We start from the raw sequence: 17,532 nt of genomic DNA on the forward strand, positions 1-17,532 counted from the left end.
ACCTGAGCTTTCCATTGCTTAATGGTCTGGCTTGTTTCTCACCAAAATGTGGAAATTCAATATTTAAGTTAATTTGAATTTTATTGCTTTCTAATGCCACTTAAAGCAGAAGTCAAGAAAGCTGTATTTGTACTTGGCTGAGATGCCCCACGCCCTTTCACACCTCGCTGCATCAGGTTTTGCAGCCATCCAGGCTTCACTTGCTGCAAGTCTGATATCCCTTCACATTTTAGGTACCCAATTTACAGGGAAGATGGGTCAATTAGATAATCTGATCTGATCATCTACATAAAATGGACTCACACAGTCACTTCTTAATTCCGGGACAGAAGGAGAACAAATGAGAACACTGGTATGGTGCAGTTTGTACCGTACGGCTGACCCCAAACCACCCACGGAAACGTCGGGGCAGGCTCCTTTCCCTCCTCCTTACCCGAGGGAAATTCCTTTTCATTGCTTAATAGCTCGCATAGACTTGTTTCGTGGCACAATTTGATGAAAATGTTTATTCTGATTCTACGGATTGGGGGGAAATATGAAGCATATTATCTATCATGACATTTAAAATCTTGAGAAGAATCTTCAGACATGAGGATATCTGTCCCGTGGCAGGAAAAAACCTTGGTACGTGAATTTAAAAATTAGGATCCATTTTCTTTTACCGCTCTGCTTTCTCTCACCTATTTTTTTTTACCTTTTCTTTGCCTTTTTAGGACTCTTCATGGGTCTGAAAATTACACTCAAAAGCTGGAGTTTGCCTGTTCCCCTGCAGCCTGTCACCAAGGACATGCAAACCTCGTCCGACTCGTGTCCCCAGCGTCTCCTGCACCCCGTGCCAGGTCCCCCACCGCCGCGCTCATGGGGTTTGCCCTGATTTCTACCAGCCTCCCCGAGGAGAAAACCACCGACTTCGCTCCCCAGACTTCGTCGGAAAACTGCAGCTCGCTGCCTGCATTACAGATAAATTACGGTGTACGATAAAATGTTTTCCAGGAGGTATAATCAAAAATAGTTGGGTTTTTTATTAGTGTTATAGAGCATAATGTAGTAAATTGAGTTGTTTCAAGTTACTGGGGGGCACAAGAAGCTATATTGCCATGCTGTAATTTTTAGAGCATAAAATATAGCTTCAAAACATACAAAAGCTTCAAAAACACAGCTTAAAGGTCAAATTCGAGCCTGGGTCACACTCCAGGAGCTCGTGGTGCACGGATGGACGGGCAGCGTCTGCCAGGGCGAGCTGGACGCAAGAGCAAGGCGTGCAGGAGAAGTTCAAGCTGCTTCGGTCATCTAAGGACAGGCTTTAATTTTTTTAAGTGAGTTTCGGGATTGAACATTGACAATTCACTGCATATCACCACCTCAATATTCACTCCCCTATTATAAGGGGAGAATTCATAAATCCGTCAGAAAACCTTTGGGAAAACTAAGCCGGATATTAAATGCCAGCTTTGCTGGGGTTTCAGCATATTTCCTCGTATAAAAAATCCATCTCAAACTGAGTTCTTATTGCGTTGGAGAAGATAGTCCAGCATCTTCCAAGGGCATTTTGTCACTGATTTATGCCCTAGCAAAACCTGATGCCAAACGCAGGTCCTGGAGCGTACGTGTTGGCTTGCTCGGTGCTCCCAAAGCAGCATCAATCTCGCAGAAGGGTTAGAAACGTGGACAAAGCGCTTGGAAAATGCTCATATTGAACCACACAGTTATGAAAAGTCAAGTTACCAGATCTACAGGTACTCCTCATCCACAAATCAAGGCCACAAATCAAATGCATAATAGACAAGTTTACTCAAGGCAGCAGAACTCAACCTCTTCACGATTCCCGAGGAAATTCCCTGTAACACGAGTCACCGCGGGAGCAACGAGCCGGGCTGGAGCTGCGGGGTCCTGCGCCCTCGCCCATGCACACCACCCACCTGGGCTTGGTGGCAACAGATCGGTCTGCTGGTGTTTGGAGAATAAAACCCATGTTTGGGAGAGGGAGTTTTATGGGAGAGAAGAGGTGGGTGAAGGATGAAGAAGAAAAGTCCCTCTCACAATGCTTAAGGATGCACTCGGGAATACAAAGACACTTCTTTATCGTTTTCTCTCCTGTTTATATTCCTGAAGTTCAAAGGAAATATTTCCTAGATTAATTTCAGCAGTAGGATTTCCGTTTATATGCTCATGTAGAAACACCTGAACATTTTGTAATTCAAAGGTTAATCTTACAGGGATACAGCCAGTCGGAGCTCTGAAAAAGGAATTATTTAAAGCAAGATCATTTGGATAAAAAATTACAGAGGCCACAGGGAGCAAATTTAGACAAGCCCAAGCTTCGGCGGAGCTATATTATGTGCATATGTTAATCTGGCAGGGCAGACGCTGACTCCTAATATTTGCACTGAGACGAGTAACACCGGGATCCCGGTGCGTGGTGCAGCTGCGTCTTGCACAGGGAAGGTCTCTGCCGGCAGCTCCTGCACGCCGGCTGGGGCAGGATGGATGCAAAGCACCACGCCGCTCCATCACCGTAGATCACACGCTCGTTTTGTCTTGCCTCGTCGGTTTTTGTACCCAAATAGCACGCCCTGCTTTTGTGCAAAGGCAACAGCGCTTGCTGGAATGAATCTCCAAGCCCGGTGACTCCTTGCACGTTGCAGGGGATATTGCTGAGGCTCGGATGATCCCTTCGACAAACGCTAAGCTGCCCGCAGAGATTTAGCAGGTTCAAGAGTGAGAGGCGCGGGGAGAAGCCAGCATTATGTTTTATTAAAGCTTGCTGAAAAGTTTATGGGCTCTCTTTAGAGCGAGGCTTTCTCTTCTCCCTAACTACATCTCATTACGCTTCCTCAGCGCGCTGTCAGTCACTTATATTGTATTTGCAGATGGAGAGGACATTTTATAGGTCATCCTATTTCTTGTACCATAAATATAGCAAAACGGTGCAAATGACTTAATGCACAGCAAAAAGACAGCGGAAGCCCTTTGCCGCGTTGAGCGGTACAGTAAAAGCAGAGTATTTCCCGGCCTCCAGCCAGATACTGCGTTATCACTGAGAGTCCAAGACTTCTGTAATCTCAGATTTTCAAAGTTCTTGATGTTTTTCCCTAATCCTCTTATCGCTGGCTGGGAAGCGCTCTCTATTTTTGCAGTTACCGTAGCATTTGGCCCTTTTTACAGCGTGGTGCATCCTTGGTTTTGTAATACCGCACCGTAGTTCCTCAAACCCTCTGGAGAGTGTCAATATTTATGTATGAATCTGATTATTCGTCTTGATGTGCATATATCTTGCCGCCAGCATATCATACAGGGGAAGTCTGGCGGTAAACAAAGATATAAAGCCATTAAAATGCAATAACCAACTTTCAAGAACCATTTGACTAATTCCATGATTCAGTAACTCTCAGGCAGCTAACGTAACAGGCTACGGTAATAAATGGCATGAACGCGAAAGAGTCAGGCCGGCCGGGCTGTCTTTTAGAGTGCTAGCCTAATTTTCAACTTGTTTGCTTGTTTTGCTTGTTTGTTCCTTTTATTCTCTATGTCCTTCACTGCTAGGAAAGAGAAAATATGTATATAAATAAGGCCATCTATAATGGAGTCCAGAGGGAAGGCAAAACGGAATGAAGTAGCCCTAAAGCAGAAATAGCTTTGAAATAATAATATTTATGATGGGAACATATCATTTAATTTTACTGGTACTGCCTAAGGCACAAAAAGCAAGCTCTCTGTCTGCATTTACCTGCTATAACTTAAAAGCAGCTGCACACCTGTTACACAGCTTAAGGTACTTTATGGCCCTTATTTTAGCCGGGACCACTCTGCCTTGCACTCCCTACGAATGCAGCTTGCTGAGCCCGTCAATCCTGGGCCACGCTGGCTCCATCGCAGCGCAGGCACCGAGGGGACCGGGTTTCATGTTCATCGGACATGAAGCAGGTGAGCGCGTAAACGCAACATCCACTCGTTGCACAATCACACCTTAGAAGCACCATTTTCTGGCTGGCGCGCGGCTTACGGCAGCGCTGGTAGGGTTTTCTAATCAAAATGCGCGCTCGTTAAGGAGGACGTGATTTACTGTAACGACTGCCGTTCTGCTTTCCTCCCCCAGTTTTCCCTCCCCGACACCCATCAAAGACGGAAAGGATTTAAACTGGTTTGCTGAGCAGATGCCACCACGGCGTCGCCTTTGGGGACTGGTTGTTTCTCCAGATTAACACACTCGCCTTAACGCAACGGTGTTTTTGCCTCCGGGGTGAGACTTTCGTTCCCGGCTGGAGCGATGTGACAAAAAGGTTAAAACTCCTTAAGCCCCAACTCATGACTACAAACGAGCTTCAACGGGAGACATTTTTTCCTCGGTGTAACAGAGATCTGGTTGGAAAGCATTCTTTAGTAAAATGGTTCTATTTTATTAACACTTCTTCCCTATAACATATAGAGGGTTTTGAATCTGCTGTAATCATCTATTCCCTGTTAGACTGCATTTCTGTGCTCCGTGCAATTACTTGAACAAAATTGTTTATAAAGTGCATGATTTTGCTGATAGCCACCAAAAAGTGCGGTGGCCCAAATTCTTTTCCTCCAGAAATCCCCTTTTACAGGGCTCCCACGGTCATCACATTGAGCCATCCAATTGCAATGAACGCTCTCCGGAGACAGGGTAATGATTTTTTTTCTAGTGAGGAGATTATTTGCAGTGAATAACTCTGTTTTCATTCACAGTTATGTAAATAAATGTTGGGGGGGGAATTAATTCATAAAAACATACATTTGAGTCATTTCCTTGACCTTATTTTGAATACTTACCAACCCCCCCACCATGTTTAGCCTTCTAAGATATCCAATTCAATAGCGTGGTCATTAGCAAAGGTAGAGTGAATATTTCTCGACTAAAGGCTCAGCTATAGATTCAAATTTGCATATATGGCATGACTTGTTACACTATGCACTGTTTGACTCAAATTATAAATGGGTTAAATTTTTTTTTATCTTCAAAAATATCATACTGTGTTTAAGAGGAATCACTGACTGCTGATAATGGAGACCTGCTGGCTGGTAGTAAGAGGGGATTCAGCAACACTGCAAAGAATTTCTGATCGAGGATTTTCCCAAGTCCTTTTTCCATCAGAAAATGCTTATTCAAAGTGAAAACTTCTCAGAAACACACTAGCATGGCAAAGCTTTCACCAGGACGCAGTTCCCACACCCGGGGACAGATTTCTGGCCAGAATCAGAGAGAAGACTCTTCCCAGAGCAGCCTTCAGCTGCAGTTGGGACACCAGCTCAGGATGGAGGACACCAGCGCTAAGGCCATGCCATGATTTATCAGTAGGCCCAACGGGGTTTACGCTTCCCACCCCACCATCTCCAAGCGCTGCTCCACATGGTCCATCCTTCTGTCCACACAGGAGGGTTGCACCACGCTCATCACCATCCACCTCTCCCACCACCCCAACCGAACCACCCTCTCTTCCCACGTTTCCATACGATGTAAAAAAGTCAGTTTCATTCACTACCAGAACAAGACATTCTTGAAACTTTCAGTTTTTAGTACAACAGAAAAGCACGTCTAATCGTATTCTAAGCTGAAAAGAGATGGATTAGATGCAACAGAAGCCAGATATAGTTTTCACCCAGACGAAGCAGCTATTTGGTCAGGGTCATTCCTTTCACAGAGGGCTTGAACCTCTGGCTGCGGTAGTTTTGTGTCCTTGTGATTTCTTTGACATCGATGATACCTTGTGAAGGAGTGAACTCAGAGCAAACCTGTAATTGGTCACAAAGTCGGCAGCTTCAAATTCCTCAGCGTCTGCATTACACTCAAGTTCCTTAAATTATAGTTAACTTTTCCAGTTAAAAAAAAAAAAAAAAAAAAAAAAGACTTTATAATAAAGTCAAAAAGTTCATGACCATCTTGCAGCACACAGTCACCAACATTTGGTTTTAGGACAATTTATACGTTCAGCACAGCGCACCAGGACAGTGTCATCCTAGGAATTACAAACTATTGCACGAGCAGCAGAACGGCCTCAGCTTGGCTCATGATTTCCCTCAAACTGGTAGGAAGCTGGCGTTTTTTTTCCAGACATTTCTTCCTCTTCCAGCCTTGCTCAGCCTGAACTCGGTCCGCAGGCTCAAGAGCTTGTTTGGGAGCGGAGGGAGGGAAGGGGGGACCAAGTCGAGACACGCACAGGCAGCACCGCGGCTTGAGCCGCGTCTCCACCACCAAAACAGGCTTTTACGAACCTTCTGGCACAACAGCTTTGAAGAAAACAAATGTGCTAGTAAAACAAACACTATTTAAGGAATGGCATCTGTCATCTCCAATATTGAGGGAAAAATGACTGTAGAGTACTAAGCATGTTTCCTCCGTGCTGTTCCCCAGCAGTGATGCCAAGAACATCGTCCAACCTCACAGCTACTAAGGGGTCCAGAGGGGACCTCGAAGGGAGGGAAGGAGCTCCTCTTCCTCCTGGCTGCTGGCCAACATCACGCTAACCCAGCCCGGACTCGCCAGCTCATCCCCTCTTCAGGACCAGCCTAGCAAGACCCAGCTCCCATGCTGTACAAGCACTTCTTTTGGTGGGTTTTAATGACTATTTCACTACCACAAGGGTTTACTTCAGCCCTGGTAGAGCTGGGGACAATCTCTTCTATAAGCTTAGAGCCAGAGACACCTTAAAGCAGACTCCTGAATCTCCAAAGCATGATTCGTTTGCTTTGCAGATAGCAGCATCCTCTCCATCAAATGCCACTGACTGCTGCCCATCTCTGCACTAGCGTATTTGCTCTCTGTTCACAGGAAAACTAGCAAAACCGAAAGAACAGGATTTGGACCTCCTATTTTCCTTGCATAGAAAATTCCACAAAGCTCAGAAGAAAGCACAGACCTCTGGGTACATAACACGACGCCGCTCAGCTCTGGGCCATGGAGAGGGAGCCTTTACCGCACAGGGTCAGCTTTTTACAGCAGAATCTCCGTAATAAAGCTGTAGAGTTTTGTGTGCCACTGGCCAAATTTCCCCCCAAATAGCCCTTTTTGGGGGAGGTGCAGAAGATACGCAGAAAACACGCTCAGGTACCTGATGCAGAAGGGATATTTGCACCTATATTTCAAGAGTGCACTTCCTGCAATCCTAACTGATTAACAGATGGATTAATAAGAAATACGGGTGGGAAGGCTAGTTTCCTCTGTTTTTTGTGAATGGAACCCAAGTCTAGAAATTCCCTTGCATTGATTTCTTTCATCTAAGAACGGTGCAAAAGACAAACAAAAAGAAAAATGTACAAAACATTCGTTGCTTTGTTTCTGCAAGAAAACTAGACAGTTTTGGGCCCGAGACATGATTTTATTTCATTGTTTTTCAACTTCAAGAACAAAGCAAAAAATCAACAATAAAAGCATCTCCTCACCTTCAGGGCGCTATCAGGAGCTGTTCTTGCACAGGTCCATCATAATTCTTTCCTTTCTGCGATGTCTGAACTCTGTTACCAGCTATAGAGAAGTACCCACTCAGCAAAGCAATTAATGACCTGCCAGATTTTATGTAAATGCTGAAATCAGTACAAACCAAGCACTAACAAAAACCAAGGAGGGCTCACATCTTCTGGCAGTTCAAGATCCGCACCTTGCAATAACAATGAATTATTGGAACTTTTTTTGTTATCTAAGTACCAGCTGTATTTATTCTCGTTACACTGACTTGCATTTTTAATAAAGTGTTGATCATTAATTAATTACATTAAATGCTGCATGTGTATTCGGGCCTATCCTCTTTTCCTTGAAGTCAATAGGCAACACATTCAATACCAGCCTGAAGTGATGAAGAAATAATCAAGTTGTAAATACCCGATAAGCCAAAACCTTAAAGCAGTGTCAGCTTTTCAATATGCTTTACTTTTTACTGGATTTCTTTCTTTCTTTTTTCCTGAGTGAGAACAGAGTTTCTGTCCAATCAGTCAATATTATCAAGGGAAAGCAGCAACCACTATTAAGGTTTGAGTTCTCAAGGAAAATAGGGATGGCGCATGTGTCTGGTGCATACACTGATCTATTTTCAATACATTTTCAGCAGAGTATAATCCTCTTCTCATCACGCTCTCACGGTTTTCTTCATGTGCTCTTAAGCCCTCATAAGTTGGATCCTTTCTGGCAACGCATTCAGCTTACTAAATCTATTCATCTGCACCAACTTTCAATAGCCAAACATACAAATAAACTACGAAGTATACAGAAGATGTCTTCTTGTCATAAATCTAAAACATGAAAATAATGCATTATCAAAAAGGGAACGGATACATCCTTAACTGTCAGACCTGTGAGCTTCAAAATCCAGAGCCAGCTGAGTTAAACACACCCTTCACATTTGCATCTCTGAAATAATGAGCTTAATCTTATTTAAAATACATGCTCCTGGCCTAATTCACTGAACTTTTGGGAAGTAGCTGTTTTGGTGAACTTTGTTCCATTCAAATTGCCCTGCTCCTGCATTAGGACTAAGTTTAAATTATTTAGATTCTCCATATCAAGGCTAAAGTAACCGTCCTCAGCGTTTTGCCCCGTTTCCTGTGTCAGAAACTGTAACAGCAGCCGGGTTTATTTGCTGCACCTCCTCACCGCCGTGCTCCAGGTGCTGCAAAAAGCAGAGGCTTGAAAAACGCCCGCAGAAAGAAAAAGGCTTGGAAAGGCGAGATGCACGCAGTAATTTGTGAGAAGATGCCATTAGCCATAACTCGGGTTAAACCCTTCACATGCAGCCCTGATAATCAAGGTATAAAGCCTTGTGCATATGTTTCTGCTCGGGATATTTCTACATTGCAAAGCATAAGGAGGATTTTTATCGCTGACCCAACAGCATCACCTTCAACACTGCAAGTTCAGCCAGGAGAGCGGGACAGATCCAGGGCCAAAACGTGTCCAGCCAGAACTGGAGCCTGCAGCCATAAACAAGTGCTGTCAAACATGCACAGATTTGGGAAACCAACTCCTTTTTCTCAGTTCATCTGATCCGTTTCATTTATAATACCCTACAGTGTTACTTGTAAAAGAGAGGCAAAATATTTTCACATAGAAGTGAGATAAGTTGAAGCATTCCTGTAGTTTTTCCAGACCTGCCGGTTTTTGCCTTACTGCAAATCAAGGGGGTCATGCTGGATAACGAACCAACGCCAATGGGCTGAAAGCAGGCTATTCACGCCAAAGAAATTGGGGGGAATTCAAGGCCTGTTTGTGCATTGGCGGGGCACCAATAAAGGTCGCTCGTCAGAGGAAAGGCTGGTGCAGAGCAACAGTGCAGAGGCGATGGAGCACGAGCCGAGCGATTTTCCAGGAACGGTGCAACACTGAGGTTAAGGGCTCCCATGGGTCATGCTGTGTGCAAATACCTGCACATGCATTTTTGCAGGTATTTGCAATTATGTCCCAAAAGCAAACTGGAGGAAATTAAAATCTGTGCAAAGAGGAGAAGCACTGGGAATACCGCTTGTGAAACACACACAGGGCTTGAGGCAAAGTGCTTTCTTTAAAAGGAAGGAGGCTTGAATTATAAGGCAAGAAACACTTTGGTTTCAATTCCCACTACGTACATGGATAAGAGTAGTGCCGATTTTTTGAAAGCCAAGATGGCATCACAGTCTCCTCCCACCCTGAAAGCTTTGCCTCCCAGCAACAGCAAGCACATGGTGTTTTTACTATTTTCCTCAGTTTCTGAATACAGCATGATTCTACAAATCAAAGATAAATACTTGTATTTTCCCAGTTCTGTACAGCAGCAAAGAAAAATAAACAATGTAATAGTCCAAATTAGGAGATTTCCTCCTCATTCCGTTCCTTTTTCACTTGTAAATCTATGCATTTTAAATCAAGTTTTATTTATATTCATGGTAGCCTTTCAATGAACGTTTGATTTATACACAACACCACCACAGTATAAAAACCATCCCTTTGATTAATGAAAATGCATTACTTTGGGTTTCACCAAGCTATTCCATGTATACACAATCTGACCAAAATGCAGAAAAATGGAGAAGGAGAGAAAAAATGTTTTAAAAACTTAAGACTTCCAAATTTTTTTTTCGTAATGGACTTCTGGCAACATTTTGCTTTGGAAAAACAAATGGAGTTTTGTGTATCTGCTATCCTAGACAGGAAAAAGTGAAAATTAAGAGTTGTTCCCAGTGGCCAGGCAGGGAGCAAAAAGAGAGGGACAGTTCACGCTGCATCTACCCCTGCCCAGGGGCTCATTAGAGCTTTATACATCATTAAAAAAGCCATCCTTTGCATAACCCTACACTTAGGGCCAACTTTGTGGCTATTCACTGTAAATACTGTGCTGAACTAAGCTCGTGCAAAGACGGCTTTTGTTCAGAGTCCTGACAATTAAAATGTGATAATGACATGGAGATTATTACAAGTGCATCATGCTGGTTTTATGTTGATGAAAGTTTAAACATACATTGAACTCTCAGCCAAAGCCAGGGGAGGGAGATGCCCAGCTGTTGTGCCACCGCCGTACCCGCAACTGATCCCTGATTTTCTGACATCCCTCCAGTAGGATTCGCAGAATCACTGAATATCAAGTATTTGTCCAAGGAAAGCACACTATAAAAGCTAAAAAAAATGTTTTATTAAGAGACAGGAGAGGAGCAGAAACAAAACAGAGCCTAATTTCAGAAGACAGCTAAAGCTGCAGTGGGATCCTGCGGTCTCAGTTCTCCATATTCTTCACATCTCTACTAAAGGTTCGAGCATATTTTAAAAACTGGGAGTAGAAGTTGATGCATGACTTCCCCCAGCTTTGGGATTCAGTAGACCATATGTTGCATTGATAATGGGAGGGTTCACTTATTAGCTCTTTTTCAGGTAATTGGCATTCAAAGACAGTCCTGTTTTTCAGGCACAAAAAGAAAACTTCAAGAGTAAACTTCAAAACATAATTCATTATTGGGTCATAGACTGATCAAATAGTGCCTGGCAAAGTCATACATTGACACATGTATATGAGTAAATTCAACTGAAAAGTACATTTTGGGTCTAACTGAATGGATTCTGAGTCCACAAGTCAGAGACAACCATACCAGTAACCAGCCATTTATGGGGAAAGAATTTTTCCTCAGCAAGATTCTTTTATCATACCTAATCAAGACATGAAAATCTCATATTATACATATAAAAATACTAAGATTTTTGTATATGAATCAAACTTGGCTCAGTTTTATCCTTATTAATATTTTAACAGACTTACTACCATTGTACTTGTAAACAAGTATTTCTGTAGAAACTTTTCACATTCTTTCAAAACATATGCCAAAATTCTCATTATAAACCTCTACTTGCTTCAGTAAAGATGGATGAGTTTTAAAAAGAAGGATTTCAAATACAAAGTGAAACTTAGTATTATAGCATGAATACAGCTTTAATTTTAAAAGGTAGACCCAGCAAGATACAGTGTACGTGGGTGGGATTCATACATATTAATGCCTTAAGTGTGTCATTTGTCTTTGCTTGATGTAAATTGCATTTGTCTGTTAGGGCAGAAACTCAACCTACCATAGTTTTAACTATTAGCTGCTACATATTAGAAAGCTTTGCAAGGAAGAGCACAAATTAAAAAGACGTCAGCAGTTGTTCTAACACACCATTGGCACTCTGGGCAATTGTCACATTCCTGAAGAATTAACCACCGAGCTCATCTCAAACGCTCTTTGGAGAAATATAACTCTCCCCAATAAACAGGCAAAACATTCAAGCTGAAACGTATCTGTAACTATTACTAGCACTACGTGCTCCTCATATTTGCAGTTTTTCGCCTTCTAAATTATGGCCCTTACATTCTTGAAGAAATCATCTCATTTGTACAACATTACCTCGCTCTAATGTATTGCAGAATGATAAAACAGCTGAGCAGATTACCCCGAGGCAAGACCGCATGTACCCTATTGGTGCGCATTTTATCTCTGTTCTGATCCTTTTTCTAGCAGGAAATTAGATCAACCATACCAGATATGGTAATTTTCCTCATGGAATTTTTTACTGCCTTGAAACTTTTTTTCCCCTCTTTTCCTGTAGGCAAGAATGAATCAGAAACAGCAACAGCTGATTTCAAACACTTCTATACTAAAAGGAACAGCTCTCAACACCGAATAACTGATTGCCCTCTGACACTACCCAAATTGCACACAAATCACCTGTGCAAAACCTGTATATTCACCTAAAAGCTCTGGAGTCTGCCTTTTCCAGGGGCTCTGCCCACCCAGAGGATGAGGCTGCGGTTCAGCACTGCCCACTGCCCAAGTGCCCTGCTAATTAATTACTTGGAATTAGCATTTAATTAACATCACTATGTGCTTCTAACTGATGTGGCTGCTAATTGCTATGTTAATCTTCACCGCCTGTAACACAGACAACCCACATCCTTCAAAAAGTACTGACGCATCAAAATAAATCTTCATCGAGGCTGTGCAAAAATAGTCCAGAGCAAAGGAGGAGCAACACGAAGGAAGGATCCCGGGACTTCGTCTAGAATCAATATCGGAGCTAATCCGGCTTTATTCCAGTTGGAGAGAGGGTCCAGGAAACAAGCCTTGCACAAGGAAGGAGAGGGAATCGGTGAAAAATTCATGCTTCAGCACCTGAGAGAAGAAAAAGACTTTGAGAATTACTTGCAGCTCAACTGATGAAAAAAAATTATAAATAATGACTAAATGTCTCATTTTATAACAAAGCAGCTAATTCTCAGTTCTTTGCTTAATTTGTAGGTTAACAAATTTTTCCCATTTTGGCTGTTCATAGCATGTCAATGGTATGTGCAAAACTGAGTAAAACATCTCCTTTGAAAGAGCTGAAAGTTCATTTCCACAGCTTTGTGAATACCGGACACTTGACTCTGATCCCAAGGAGAAGGATGAAACAGCGTCCGGAGAAGAAGAAACCAGTAAGGAGCAGCAAGCCACATCAAGGTGTAGCTTGAAGTTCCCCTCGCCTGTGGCCTTGCAGCAGATGAAATAGGGAAGGATGCCATGCCCCGATTCCCACGCTTTCTCACGCCCAAATATGACAGATAGGAGGAAGTTTTACAGAGCCCCAGACCCTGATGAATTACGAAACTTTTTGGTTATTCTTAAAATCCCTATCACCGAGTCCATACAGACTAGCGAGCTGAAGTCCAACAACATTTGGCCTTTTCCACAACCACCAAGCAGAACATGTGCCAAGGGATGGGTGTGATTCGCCGTGAGAACTCAGAAGGGTATGACAAGTGCAGAGAGCCCTAAAAACAAGGTATGACACTAAAATTGAAGAAGGACCTGCAAACATGTCCCAGAGAACCCAAATACAAACTGCTTTCTAATTCAGACTTCATTTGAGTACTAGTCTCTACAACAGAGTGCATATTATGAGAAATACGTCTGATTTATTCCTAAATTAAGAAGGTTACTAGGAACTTAAGACCAAAGAACTTTAAGAAGCCCTAGTTTGGGGGGATTTGTTCCTCATTTGCAGCTGGTCTTTGAGAGCTGCCAGCCTGCAGTAGGGTCGCGTGAAATGGTCTGAACCAGAAAACAGACCGAGTCACACCTACAGTCCACGAATCAGGTAACACACCCGCAAGGGTAACGGACCACCTAGTGCCAGTTTATAGTCTCAGAGTAAGCAGTAACAATATGCATTTTCCCTTAAATTGACAGGATTATAGTTCTATTTGAAGACCAAACTCTATTTAAGAGTATGTTTTGCTTATCAAGAAAAAAGTGCTGGGTATCTGTGTTAGGATCAATACGCATTTCGGATTAAGAGCCAGCGAATTGTTTTTGAATGGTAAAAATCAAATCAAAGAGAAGATGGTTGTAAAAATAACCGAGTATATCACAAGCTGGTATTTGAATGAATGCTGTAGTTTTGGTTCATTTTGCAGCTATCCCATCAGAAGCTCCATGGCCGCTGCCGATGAGCACAGCTAACCCTGTGGGTTGCTCCAGACCTCCAGATAGCCTAAAACTAGTCTAAAGCCTTTTGCATTGTGGACCATTTCTGTGAGGTGGAAACCAATTTGAATAGATTGCTACTGATGGTTAAAGAAAAAAGAAGATTGAGCTGGATGTCCCCCTCCAGGGTTGCCTTAAGTTTTGCGTTAACGCTGCAGCAGAGAGCACAAATCTCTGGTGTAACTATTAGCTCTGAAGAGCGAGCCTAACCGATCCATTCATTTTAAATCACACCAAGCCAGTGTTTTATTATATATAATATGATGGCTACACACATTCCTTACCAACAGGACTTCCTTCCCGGCTGGCCCCTAACATTAATATTATTCATGGCATCTTCCATATTGATGTAAAGCTGCATATGAATTTTAACATTTAGGGAGAGAAAAAAAGAAAAGAAACAGACTTTGTGTGGAATTCAGATTCCCTGCCAAAGACTGTCTCAATCGGTAGCATGCAAGTTTAATGAGTTTTTTGTGATAGTTGGAAGCTTGGCGCTCTAAGCAAGCTTGAATTTTAATTTTTAGTTATTCAACAATAGCGCTGGGCACACATTAACAAAAAAGCAATTATTCCTGACATCTCGGCACTTATTCCCTGCCATTTCAGAACAGAAATGCAAGTGAACAGGGACTTCACCTTACAGAATGCGAACTGCGGAAAGTCAAAGTGCTATTTTCCCACTCTGAAAAGGCAGGTTCAAGGTTTCAAAGCACAGGAGACAGAGGAGTAACAAAAAGTTTACGCTTCCACCTTTCACGCAGATGAATTGCACAAAACCACAGAAATAATTACAAACTAGCCAGGATGAATGCTGATAGAAACCACTGCTGTGCACAATAACGCGTTTTCCTACCATGCACAGAAAAAAGAAAAAGTTGGGATAAGATAGCTGTGATTGGGCAAAGCCGTGGGGACAGGCTGCGGGAAAAGGGAAGATTTGATCTTTTCCGGGGAAGACACCAAGATGACAACTCAGATAGGCAATAAATGCTTGCAGCAGCGTCTTGCATTTTGCAAGTTTCCGAGACAAACCTCAGGAGGGATGCTTCTATATTTAGCTACATTATCGGTATGTATGTATAATTAAGTGGCTTGGTACATTATCCAAAGAAATATGCAAACTAGGTTTACGTGCAATACATTTTAAACTTTGATTTGAAAAATATTTGGGTAAGAACAGAGTGGGCCACAGCTGTCGTAGCACTAGATTAGCCAGCCTGTATGCTGGAACGAACTGCACAAGAATAGTTCCCTGTGAATTACTATAGCCTCCATATATGCACACAACTTGAATTGAAAGGACACCAGGCCCAGAGGCTATACTAGCACATTATTCATAGCCCTAATATTATTTAAGTTTATTATCCTAATATTGTTTTGGCTTAGCACAGGAATCAACTAATTGTCTGATAAGTATACGTGAAATTATTTCCACCATGTAACATGTCGTATGCAAATGTAGCCTGCTAGAGGCTTTTCAGTGATAGGATTCAAAGTAATTACATTTGTTCTTCAGAGGCATATCCATTTAAAAGGACTAGATATAATCTTTTTCATGAGAAGCAAAAAATATTTGCCCTTTTTCCCCTATATTCCATGGTTAGTATGCATAAAAAAAGCAGGAATATTTTGCTGAAAAAGTGATGCAGTGCTGACAGCACTCGTTTCTTAGCCCAGTCCTCCCGTTCTGCATGCTCTATAATTATTTATGTTAGGACACAGTGCTATCGGGACACTAACAGCATAAAGCCAACCACAAATACTCTACAACTGGCACAACGCAGTGTCCAGCCTCCCCCACCCCAAGGTGTATGGGCTGGCCCATTGCTTCCTCTGGACTTTCTTTCACCAAACAAGTATTTGTACCTTTTAAGGAGCTTAAATCCCTCCCTCAGCCTCTTCTTTTCGTTCCTGCAAAGGGCTGATGAAAGCTGGGACCTGGGAGCCAGCACCAGCAGAAGAGAAGGTCCATCGCTTGGGCATGAGCCGTGCGGGAAGGAGACACCAGCAGCATTTCCCATCTTGGACAGAGGCCTCAACCCATCGCACCAAGGGACCGCCTGGGACCACAACCTGCTTTTCCAGAACTGAGCAGAAAAAAGTGACTTATTAATTTTGAGGTAGGGCACAAGGAACAAAGCAACCAACCACGGCTGGCCACGTACACCATTCACGGCGCTTTGCCTGCATTGGACCTTAGTTCTTGACCACAGCTAAAGAGTATGAACCAGTCTGCGAGCACTTGTACGTTATTTCGGAAAGCAAGATTACATTTTGATTTCATGGTCTGATGCTCAAACTTTTTGAAACAAGTTGGAAACGTGTTCTACTTGCTGCTTTAAAACCAAGTTCAGCTCACGATGCTCAGGGCAATACCGGGTCTCACACAAGCACAACTCCACCATCAACTCAAGAGATCCGAATGACAACATGGAATATGCCACCGTCTGCCAAATAGGCCACCGATAATAGCAGAATCAGGTGAGTGGATTGAAGCCGTTCTGCAATTCCCATCACAGCCTCATTGTGCTTTCTGGGGATTATATTCACAAATTCAGAAGAGGCTGATGAATTGATTTTTCTTTGAGGAGAAAGAAGGATGCGCTAAATTGTTTCCTTCCCCACAAGTCTATTTAACTATAGTACTAGAATCTGGAAAAACGTCACAGAAAAACAACGTTCCTCCTCTTCTGGCCAGCTTTTTAAACTAGAATCCATAAAACACTGTTCTATTGATTATATAAAATAGTGTCTTGTCTTATTACACCAGACCTTTTTAATAGTGTGCAGTGGCTGATTCCATGTGTTGTCTATTGGCCAGAACTACCCAGTCTGAGCAAAGTCACATCAGCCTTGGAGTCTTTTTGACTGCAAACAGACATATTGCATATGTACATTACAGGCATTGCAGTAATTAGGAAAAGTTTAATACTGTAATAGAATTTGGCTTTGTACATTCTTTCTATTGAGTTTATGTAGAAAATGTCATTTTCATTTGACTATTTCCAAAATATTTGAGTCTCACACAGAGAATGTTCTATGTATATAAAGCATCATAATTACCACAAAATCATTTAGCATATCTATGGTTTATTAGAAGAAATATAACATCACCAAGAGATTTTATATATGTAGTAATTTAAGGTATCTCCTGGCTGCTGTCCAATGGCATTTAAAAAACAAACTTAGGACTAAGGAGATCTCATTTCTCTCCATGTTTTAGCATCATCTTTATTATTAGAGTTCTTTCCTCTCTCCATCATTTCTTTGCCTTTTCCTCATCCATCTTAACAGAGACTAGCCATGTTAAGACTTAACTGGGAGAAGTTTGTCTCTCTGCATGTGTTCACATAATATTGACCACGAGATCAATGGAATAAGAAACAGTTGTATTTATTTCACATTAAATGCATACAACCCTGTTTACAGGAGACATAAGAGGAATTAGGAAGTGACTATTGAACTGCTCAGACACATTGGTTGAAGTCTGGACCAGAAAATATTTTACTGATGTTCTTCCAAGGGTTTTCCTCCAAAAAAAGTTCAGGATGAAGCTAT

General features: G+C 42.3%; 1 long non-coding RNA gene across 1 annotated transcript; it reads right to left on the reverse strand.

Moving 5' to 3' along the window:
* Nucleotides 1–10,593: 10,593 nt before the first annotated feature.
* LOC112992650 (uncharacterized) lies at nucleotides 10,594–16,109 on the reverse strand. Its single transcript, XR_003261582.2, has 2 exons — nucleotides 15,841–16,109; nucleotides 10,594–12,618 (listed from the first exon to the last, which is right to left on the reverse strand). It is a non-coding gene; the product is annotated as an uncharacterized LOC112992650 (long non-coding RNA).
* Between the last annotated feature and the right edge of the window lie 1,423 nt (nucleotides 16,110–17,532).

The sequence above is a fragment of the Dromaius novaehollandiae genome, chromosome 6 (assembly GCF_036370855.1).
Source record: "Dromaius novaehollandiae isolate bDroNov1 chromosome 6, bDroNov1.hap1, whole genome shotgun sequence".
Lineage (NCBI taxonomy): Eukaryota > Metazoa > Chordata > Aves > Casuariiformes > Dromaiidae > Dromaius > Dromaius novaehollandiae.